Below are 11,338 nucleotides of genomic sequence, written 5' to 3' on the forward strand. Positions count from 1 at the left end.
ATTTGTAAACTGACATTTTGGCATGTTTTTTTGTTTTGTTTTTTTATGAAATCGCGCATTTCTGAAGTCAGTATGGCAAATTAAACTGTCCATTTGAACACTTACAGGAGTCTTTTATCTGTTGCAAACCGAAATTGTTTCAAATTTGGTAAAAAACATAACTTTGCATTAATTCTTATTCAATGTCACAGGAACTTGTGTTGTCAGTATATATCTGTGTGAAAATGATCAAATAATGGACACGACTCTTATACAACTTTTGTCGCGATTGCAAAAAAAATGTTCCAACATGATGTTATTGTGCAATAAAAATGGTAGGAATAATTTGGTCCAGAAAAATAAGAAATGTATTCGTGAATTCCGATATGGATACCGATGGAAAGTTCAAGAGGGAGAATACTAACAGTTAATTATTTAGTAAGTTAAAAGACATGTGCTTCCAAGGATGATTGTCCAAACCAGGTCAGATTGATACATTTGTGAAACACCACATTCACGTCTTATTCAATGTCACAGGAACTTTTGTTGTTCAGTATAGTTCAAACACGGGAAGGCCGATACTGCACAGCAGAGAAGCAGGGACCCCTCCTCGTGATCGTGCGACGGAGTGGCTCCCTCTGTCCGCGCCTATTCCCTATCCAATGAGAAGGCATGCAGCGTAGGCATGCTCACCTGTTGTCTCCAGCATAGACAACGTTGTGTGCGGGTGGTCTTGGAAGGAGCGTCAGACACGGAGGAAGACCTAGCTCCCTTCTTTTCAGCCACGTCGCCCTTGTCCGACTTCGAGGAGACAGACTGGCGACGTTCTGCATGGCTGTATTTTCTTTTTCAGTGTAGCACAGTCTGTACGTCTGGTCTTCTCCAAGCAGGAATTATGAGGAACAGGTGGCGCCATCTTGGTCAGCGCAGCACAACAACAAAGCCCCTAAACTAGTAATTGTCTACCACTCAAAAACCACGTTAGTCTAGTTGGACAAACGGAAGTTCATAATCTAAACTGTAACAGTGTGATAAATAACCAAATACTGTGGACAACTTCAGAAAAATATTAAATGGACTCCTTTTTCACGATGTTGACATCAGCCAATGCAAGAAAGGAACGAGGTATCCTAGCTGCGCATGTACAGGGTACAGGTGGGAGATTATTATTGGTAGCTCAAATACAAATGGATAATTGATAGTCGGTTTTATGGTGTGGTGACAGGCAAAATACAAGAAATAGGGTACTGATGTAACAGAGGTTATGTATACACAAAGAGAAACGCACCCCCTGCATATTACAATGACAGGTCGTACGAGCGTTGGCACCGAAGACCTCATGCCAGAAGCTTTGGAAAACGAGTGTGGTTTCCAAAGAGACATAAACAAGTTTATCCTGTTCAGAGATATTGAATCGTGATTCTAACAAAAACTCAGAGGCACTGTACTTGTGCAAAAACAGTAGCAACAATACAAATGGGGGTGCAGAGTCAGGAACACAGTTCCACGTCATGACTGATGAGGAAACACGTCATGTTCTGTCCAAAGATGACATTCATGACACAAATCATCAATAGCGGGTAAACCCGCCGCGTGCCGGATGACAGCGTCCAGCCTTCGTCTCATCCCTCCAGTCAGTTGTCTGATCTGCTGAATGGGCATCTGCAGCCATTCCCGACGAAGGGCTGCCTTTGTAGCGGTGGGTCCAGTGTCGGTACTAGACGTCCCAAGATGTCCCAAATATGCTCCATTGGGTTCAGGTCAGGACTCATGATAGCTAATGGCAGTGTCGCCACAGCCTCATTCTGGAGGAACGCTGGGAATGATGTGGCCTAGCATTGTCATCCATGTATACAGGTCGGGCGGGTGGTTGTCGAAATGCGGCACAACAACTGGTTGCAGGACGTTACGGATGTACCGATCGCTACTGATGTTACCTTGGATGGTGATGAAACAGACAACCCCAAACCTTTACTAAACCCCCATCATACGGAGTCGGAGGTCTTGTGTTCCTGGGTGTGTAGGTCATAGTTTACTGATTGAACTTATTGACTTATTTATTAATTTTTTTCTTTATTTTGTTTTGCCTGTTTCATATTACAAATGAACATATCGTGATTCTATAAATAGGCACAAAAGACCGTGAAATGTATACAAGCTACACAAAAATATACAGTTATCAACAAAACAATGAGTAACAATAATTTATTTCAAGCGGTTCTTGCTATCATATATTAAGGCTGTTACGACGTAAATTGTAATAAAAAGGTAAATTGTAATACTTGCAGCAAATTGTAACAATTTTGACGTAAATTGTAATAACAACGTAAATTATAATAAAATTTGACGTAAAATGTAATACGCAAATTGTAATAAAAATTGACGTAAATTGTAATAATCTCTACTTGCGGTAAAATGTAATAAATTCTTACGTAAATTGTAATAACCTTACTACCGTAGTGTCCAAGACGCCAATTGACTAGAAATGACCTTTGTCAGTTGAGCTATAGGCTTTATCGTACAATCGTCATTAAAGGGTGGTATCAACATCGATAAATTTAAATGACTGAAAGATCCATCCTCGGGTTCAAAATTATGGGTTACACAACCGTATATTTGACAAATAACTTAATGTGACAAATTGTTCATTACTCTTATAAGGCTATTCAAGATGTTTTTTTGCATGACTTGCTTCAACAGTACGTTGACCAGTTCGACACGACTGAACGAGTGATGACGAAGCGTACAAACACAGGCTAGTCAACCAGTGTGTCGATTTGCAGTGGAAACGCTATACGAGTTGATAAGGAGTACATGATCCTTTTCTTGAAACAAACGAGGGAATTTAATCATATTTATACAATTCATTTTATTTTGACGAAGAATTCAAATACAACAAATGAGTTGACAGATCCCGTGCATACACAAATAACATCCGGTATCTTCGGATAAGTCTTGTACAGTTTCAAAGAGTATACGAATTATCATAAATTTCTTGCAATCAATTGCTGAAATATATCTGCTTGTATCCAAATAGAAAGGAATTGAAAATTTATAATGAAAATACGTTTGTCACTAAAGTAAATTTTCTCTTTGACCTTGAAACGTACTTGAAGATCATTAAGCTCGACAATCGTTGGAGGATGAAAACACTAGATACTATCGTCCACTTACATACTTTCATCTACGTACATGAAACTGTCATCTAGAGTATGTAGAAGTGCAGTCATATATGTGATACCAATGACATAGAGCTCACATTTGCTGTCATTACATACACACCTACATGCGCGCACGAACACGCATACATACATACGTACGTACATACATACATACATACATACATACATACATACATACATACATACATACATACATACATACATACATACATACATACATACACACACACACACATACACAAACACACACACACACACACATACATACATACATACATACATACATACATACATACATACATACATACATACATACATACATACATACATACATACATACATACATACGACATACATACCCACCCACCCACATACCTACCTACCTACCTTCCTACCTACCTACCTACCTACCTACGTACCTATCTACCTACCTACCTACCTACCTACATGTGCAACACGTGTTTGTGTCTGTATCTCTCTGTGTGTGTATGTGTGTGTGCGTGTGCCTGTGTATGTGTGAATGTATGTGCGTGTGCGTGTGTGTGTGTTTGTGTTTGTGTGTGTGTTTGTGTGTGTGTGTGTGTGTGTGTGTGTGTATGTGTGCGTGTGCCTGTGTATGTGTGAATATATGTGCCTGTGTATGTGTGAATGTATGTGCGTGCGTGCGTGCGTGCGTGCGTGCGTGCGTGCGTGCGTGCGTGCGTGCGTGCGTGCGTGCGTGCGTGCGTGTGTGTGTGTGTGTGTGTGTGTGTGTGTGTGTGTGTGTGTGTGTGTGTGTGTGTGTGTGTGTGTGTGTGTGTGTGTCTATGCTGATGAGGCCCAAATATCGCAGCAGCATTATGATTTGGTTTCTTAGATAGTTACTAGTCTTTTCATCAGAATTAGCAGGAATTATTTTAATCCTCTTAAACCCCCAGAGAAGATTATCCTCTGAGGTAATTAGTGATAACTTATGAAAAACGTAATTATCTGTTTCGAAAATTATGTACCGCATTATACGTGAGGCACCAAATTTGGTATCAAGGCTGCTTGGCGCAATCCACCAACGATTGTCGAGTTTAATGATCTTAGAATACTCTTCGAATAAGGTCAAAGAGAATATTTTCGTTAGTGACAAAACCCTTTTCATTATAGATTTTCCATCCTTTCAATTTTGATCAAAACAGATATATTTCATCAATAATTGATTGCAACAAATTTATTATACATTCTGATGTTCTTTGAAACTCAACAAGAAATGCCCGAAGATACCGGATATTATTTGTGTATGCTTTGAATTATGATTTCGTGCCGTTATCATGGTGGATTCTGTTTTTGTTGTTGGGGCAAGGAGTTGTTATCCCAGCAAAAGTTGTCAGTAAGTTGTTGTTAGTTCTTCATGACATATGAAAGGAATCCAGACAGTTACATTTATTCATTTCTTTCATTAAATATACTTCTTCCTATGAAAGGAAATATTTCATGTTATATTAATGATCCATATGTTAATCATACATTGCTACAAATATTGAATAAGTTAACATGGTTTGCATTTATTTATTATCATTTCTTTATCTGTGAGAAGTTCACAGAGATCGAGAATACACAATATCTAAAAGTATATGCAATGTAGGTACAGAATATCCACGCCCCTCTTTTGATATTAATAAAAAAAATTATAATGTTATGTATTAAGTATTCTCCTTTCCCATGCATGGGAAATCTATGCTGCATTTGCTGACGACTGTTTTTTTTCCTTTGACATTGCACAGGAGATCTGTCACTCATTTGTTGTATTTGAATTCTTCGTCAAAATATAATGTATAAATACGATTGAATTGTCTCGTTTGTTCCAAGGAAACGGTTATGTGCTCCTTATCAAATTAAGTAAACCTCCAATGCAAATCGACATAATTTCAGGGTCCGGTTGCACAGAGCTCTCTTCGGTAACTCGTAACTCAATGTTATTGCAATGGACTCCTAGCTAAGCTACTATTGGATGATATATCAATTAACCTATTTGTCGAATAGACGTACCTAATGTAATCCATCATTTTTAACCCGAGGATGGATCTTTCAGTCATAAATTTCGATGTGTACAGTTGCAGATGTGTACAAGCTGCACGTAAAATAATCGATAAAGGTAGTCCTTGCGGGTTCACATACCTACATGAACATCGCCAAGGACATTGTCATTATTTGCTTTACATTCTCCGAGCAACGTTAAAAAAATTGAAACTTGAATAATAATAAATTGATATATGTATATGAACATGTATAAATCAGATTGCACACAGACTACTGCAGAATGACATGTCATCCATTTGCTAGTTTAGTTTAGGTTAAACATATTTTATTCGCAGAAAAAAAATGAGAATTGTATTGGGGACAAGTTCTTGCAACTTAGTAAACCCCTCTCCGCATAAAATATGTACAAATATACAGTTGCAAAATAAATAAATTTGCTTCAGTCAGTAAAATACAGACTATCCACATTTACACATCATTATGTTTGTGTAAGTTTGTTACGTTATAATTATTCCATTGTGTATATTACTACCTACTTCACCAATTGAAATATGATTCCATGAGGTTAAATATGAACAATTGTGATGAAAATCGTCAATAGGATATATTACAATTAAGTAGAAAACACACAGAGTATTTCTCAAATAAATAAGAAAACTAAGTTCATTCTAGTAATAAATCCTCTTCTGGACAACCATAGAAATGAAATTCCAATGCGTTTATATATACATATAATTATACAACAATGTACGATAACGACCTCAATCCTCCACCACACCCATATTTTAATGACGATTGTACGATAAACCCTGTACCAACCCTGACAAGGATAGGTTCTAGTCATTTAACGCCTTTTGACACTAAACTTATAAGGTTATTACAATTTACGTAAAAAGTTATTACATTTTACCGCAAGTTGAGATTATTACAATTTACGTCAATTTTTATTACAATTTGCGTATTACAATTTACGTCAAATTGTATTACAATTTACGTTGTTATTACAATTTACGTCAAAATTATTACAATTTGCTGCAAGTATTACAATTTACCTTTTTATTACAATTTACGTCGTAACAGAGGCATTGCATTTGGTCGTGCAGTAATGTTGTGTGAGCCCCTCTGTCAACTGGTTCAATGCGGGCGGTGTATTATAAACATATATCTATAAATCATGTACTTTGATACACTGATCAGTGCATTTATTGAGTTGTAGTCTGTGCTCGATAACCTATTAAGACAACGTCTTTAGTCATTGTAATTTTGATCTGTATTTTATTTAATATCCAGTTTTCTAAATCAATCGAAAGAGAGTTCACTTTTCTACAAGACCAAAATATGTGATCAATAGTATCTTTGAAACTGAGCAGAAGCTACAGTAGTTGTTGTCTACGTATCCCATCTTGTGCAATTTATTCTTCGTTGGTAACATAAGGTGCATTATTTGGTATTGAAACCTTATGAGTTTCATGTTGGTTACACATCTAAAAGATATTAGGTTGTGTTTAGGCTTATCTTTATCCGTCATTATAATTTTTAGTAGACTTTCCAATTTATCAAGGTGTTTGATTTTTGGCACAATTGTTTTGTATTGAGGTTGAGTAGTAATGTTGACTTCCCTTGGATGTTTTAAGTAGTTAAAGGTAAAATAGGGTATTCCATTTTTCTTTTGGAAATTACACGGCAGTATTGTTTTACAGAGTTCAGTATACTCATGTATTTTAGAAAGTGTGTTTTTATTTAAAAGGTTTCTTTGAATATTTCAAACGGCAAGTCCCCTTTCATCAATAAGATCGTTGATATAGTTTACTCCTTTATCTGTCCAATCCTTATACAGAATACATATGTTATCTATTTTAATGCTGTCGTTATACCAAATTCCCTGTGAAAGAATACCAAAGTCGTAATTGTCTTTCACGTTTATGTTTTTATAAACGTTCTACCACGTACAGAGTACATCCTCGTGGTATTTACTACTGGTCTGCGCCAGTAACTTTGTTTTTTAATAACAACTATTTATTTCGAAGGCATTGACATTATTGATTCTTGGGGTAATTATATTGAACAAATGCGACCATTTTGAAGAACTGCGAAATGTCCTGCGTATCATCAATATCTTTTGAGACTGCAATATTTCTTTTTTTTTATTTGTGGGAGTTTTATGTCTCCTTATTTTTCACATACAATGAAACTTCGTTATATTTTATCTGGCTTATTTCCCACAAACAGCTTGAAGCTTCGGTTTTTTTAACTGATCTATAACACAGTCAGGTGAGTCAGGTATTACTGAGAACAAGTGATTGAGTTTTGGTAGAATCGAGGATTTTCTCTGTATTTCTTCCCAGGGGTGTTAGATTTCTGATTGACCATATTGTCATTAATCTTTCGACCCTTTAAACTTAGTTTTATAGTTGGTATCAATCATATCAGTAGTATAGTCTAAGTGAGCAGGAACCTTTTTTTGTTGAGGGAAAATAGGGAAGGTGATTGGCTGATCCAAGTCACGTGATCGGATAGGATGACTCATGCATCAACAGCGCGTCACAGGTGAGGGGGAATGAAAGGTGTGTGTTTATAAGGCAGAAAAGAATTCATAAGAAAACAAAAGTAAAGGGTTATGAATAGAGCTATGTGTATAGCGTGCTGCCCTAAATAGACAGACCGTACCCGTCAGCCCAGTTTGAATTGAGCGCGCTTGACAACTCACGTTGCCTCGTCGTTATAAATAACCCGCGCTCGCTAGAGCGTGCGACCTGATTTGATGAATACAGGGTTGTGTTGAAAGTACATCATACCACAATAGAGACGGGTTGTGTCAACATAATATATGCCGGATAATGTAGGGGAAAAAAATGTACGTCTAGCTGGATCAAATTCATCTTGTACGGTCTACACATTGTACACCATGAACGTTAGACAACCTGTATAGAAAAAATATATAGACAAAATAGATAAGACTACACAATCAGCAAGCTAGTAGTGAAGTTTACATTTAGCGCGCAAGAACGAGGTCGTCACGTCACCCTGCATTGATTATAACGCTGAAGGCAGCCGGATTTCGAATCACCCGCGCTGCGTACTATTGTGAACCATTTGTAAAGAATTATTCAGCCCTGTCCCGACTTGCATAGTTGATGTTTCAATGCTAGCTTTTTCCTTTTAACGCGATGACAAATAAACCGTACCGTTTGAGTTTTAACCGTGTAACATGATGTGCACAGTTTTACTTCAGAACGTGCTATTTTGAAAAAAGATAGTTAGAACTGATAAGTACATGTACCAGTGTGACGGCACGAAGCTAGGTTTGTTGGGAAAGTGATGGAAGCAATCTATAGGACATTTTCATGTTTACAACACTCCCCCTTAATTCGAAGAGAGAACAGAGTTTATCGTGGAAAATTGTTTGACGAGGAAAATGTTTTATCGGAAATATATGTCGAAGCAGGTTTATTCATAGCTAATGTATAGCAGAGAGACTAAGCGACCGACCGCCCATAACAAAGTCAACATACCCCGGCCTTACAATTAATGTCAACATACCAGCCTCGCCTGAAGCTTCCCATTCATAAATTGTGTGACCAGTGTCCCGTATTTATGAAATGTTAGGGAAGATGTGTTGTACATTTGTTATTTTAAAAGGGAGTTATTTCAGAGAGGATATATATATATATATATATGGGTATTCCCCTCATTAAACCTTTCTTTCGTTGGTGTCTATTAAACGTATCCGGTATTTAATACATTTGAATGATGTAGGAAAGTATGTGCGTGTAGATGTTGTACCTATATCCGAACACGAATGTATGACACGTTTCAATAGATCAATTACGGTTCTAACCACGACACGCAACATGACTATGAGCGTGGTTAGCAGTTCATATTTATAAACACATCGTAAAAGACAGATTTCTGATGAATGAACTCGCCCGCACACATGTCTATAGGGTTATGTTCGCCCGAACTGTAAACAGTGACACATTGATAACAGGAAGGGTGTGTGGAATGCACTCGTCCTTGTAAGGGTAAAATACGCGTTGAAACTCACCATTTAAATGATGACATTACTTTTTAGATGTATTGGTATCAGTGAGTGAGTGAATTTAGTTTTACGCCACACACGGCATTATTCCAGCTCTAGGACGGTGGTCTGTCAATAAACGAGCTTGGACCAGACAATCCAGTGATCAACAGCATGAGCAGCGATCTGTGCAACTAGGAACCGATGGCACGTGTCATCCGAGTCGGCGAGACTGACAACCGATCCCCGTCAGTCGCCGATAAGCATGGGTTACTGAAGGTCGATTCTATAACCCGGACCTTCACGGGTGTAGTAAGACGAAGACTATATACTAATATGATCGCTTTTTTTAACATACTCACAAGTGTGCTGTGAAGAAAAGAGTGTCTTCCAAGATTCCCTGCACGTGTAAGACACTATAAACTCTACAGTAGTGTAGCCCGACAAACAGTTTTACTCTCGCCAGCAAACGGATTGGACGTGAACAACATGAAGAAAGCATCAGAGATTAGACTTGACCCTAGAGATATATTTAGGAAGACTACGTTGAGAAAATCACAACAGAGAAAGAAACCACAAGCAGCCAAGAAGTCGACGCTGAAGACAAAGAAGAGACAGGTAACACCTAAAATGAAAACGATGACAACCAAACAGGGATCGAAGACAACACCCCAACCCGTGAAAATACAACATGTGTCGGAGGTGAAGGCTGTGGTGGAACGGGCACTTGCTGCCTTAAAGCGTCAACAGAGTCAAGGGTATAAAAGAAAGCTTCATACCCTCTAATCGCACACCGTATTGGATCACCATGGGGGTTGCCACCTGTCCGGACTGTGAAAAAATGCTTTCAAGGAGAGATGTCATGTTACGACACAGGAGAAATAAACATAGCACACCGCCGCCGTTACAAGCCCACCCGCCGCCGCAAGTCCACCGACCATTACAAGCCAAACAGCTAACGCCGCCGCCGCAAGCCCATCCGCTTTCTGGCGAGAGTAAAACTGTTTGTCGGGCTACACTACTGTAGAGTTTATAGTGTCTTACACGTGCAGGGAATCTTGGAAGACACTCTTTTCTTCACAGCACACTTGTGAGTATGTTAAAAAAAGCGATCATATTAGTATATAGTCTTCGTCATACTACACCCGTGAAGGTCCGGGTTATAGAATCGACCTTCAGTAACCCATGCTTATCGGCGACTGACGGGGATCGGTTGTCAGTCTCGCCGACTCGGATGACACGTGCCATCGGTTCCTAGTTGCACAGATTGCTGCTCATGCTGTTGATCACTGGATTGTCTGGTCCAAGCTCGTTTATAGACAGACCACCGTCCTAGAGCTGGAATAATGCCGTGTGTGGCGTAAAACTAAATTCACTCACTCACTGATACCAATACATCTAAAAAGTAATGTCATCATTTAAATGGTGAGTTTCAACGCGTATTTTACCCTTACAAGGACGAGTACATTCCACACACCCTTCCTGTTATCAATGTGTCACTGTTTACAGTTCGGGCGAACATAACCCTATAGACATGTGTGCGGGCGAGTTCATTCATCAGAAATCTGTCATTTACGATGTGTTTATAAATATGAACTGCTAACCACGCTCATAGTCATGTTGCGTGTCGTGGTTAGAACCGTAATTGATCTATTGAAACGTGTCATACATTCGTGTTCGGATATAGGTACAACATCTACACGCACATACTTTCCTACATCATTCAAATGTATTAAATACCGGATACGTTTAATGAGGGGAATACCCATATATATATATATATATATCCTCTCTGAAATAACTCCCTTTTAAAATAACAAATGTACAACACATCTTCCCTAACATTTCATAAATACGGGACACTGGTCACACAATTTATGAATGGGAAGCTTCAGGCGAGGCTGGTATGTTGACATTAATTGTAAGGCCGGGGTATGTTGACATTGTTATGGGCGGTCGGTCGCTTAGTCTCTCTGCTATACATTAGCTATGAATAAACCTGCTTCGACATATATTTCCGATAAAACATTTTCCTCGTCAAACAATTTTCCACGATAAACTCTGTTCTCTCTTCGAATTAAGGGGGAGTGTTGTAAACATGAAAATGTCCTATAGATTGCTTCCATCACTTTCCCAACAAACCTAGCTTCGT

Source organism: Haliotis rufescens, unplaced genomic scaffold, assembly GCF_023055435.1.
Source record: "Haliotis rufescens isolate VD_foot unplaced genomic scaffold, xgHalRufe1.0.p SCAF_6, whole genome shotgun sequence".
Classification (NCBI taxonomy): Eukaryota; Metazoa; Mollusca; class Gastropoda; order Lepetellida; family Haliotidae; genus Haliotis; species Haliotis rufescens.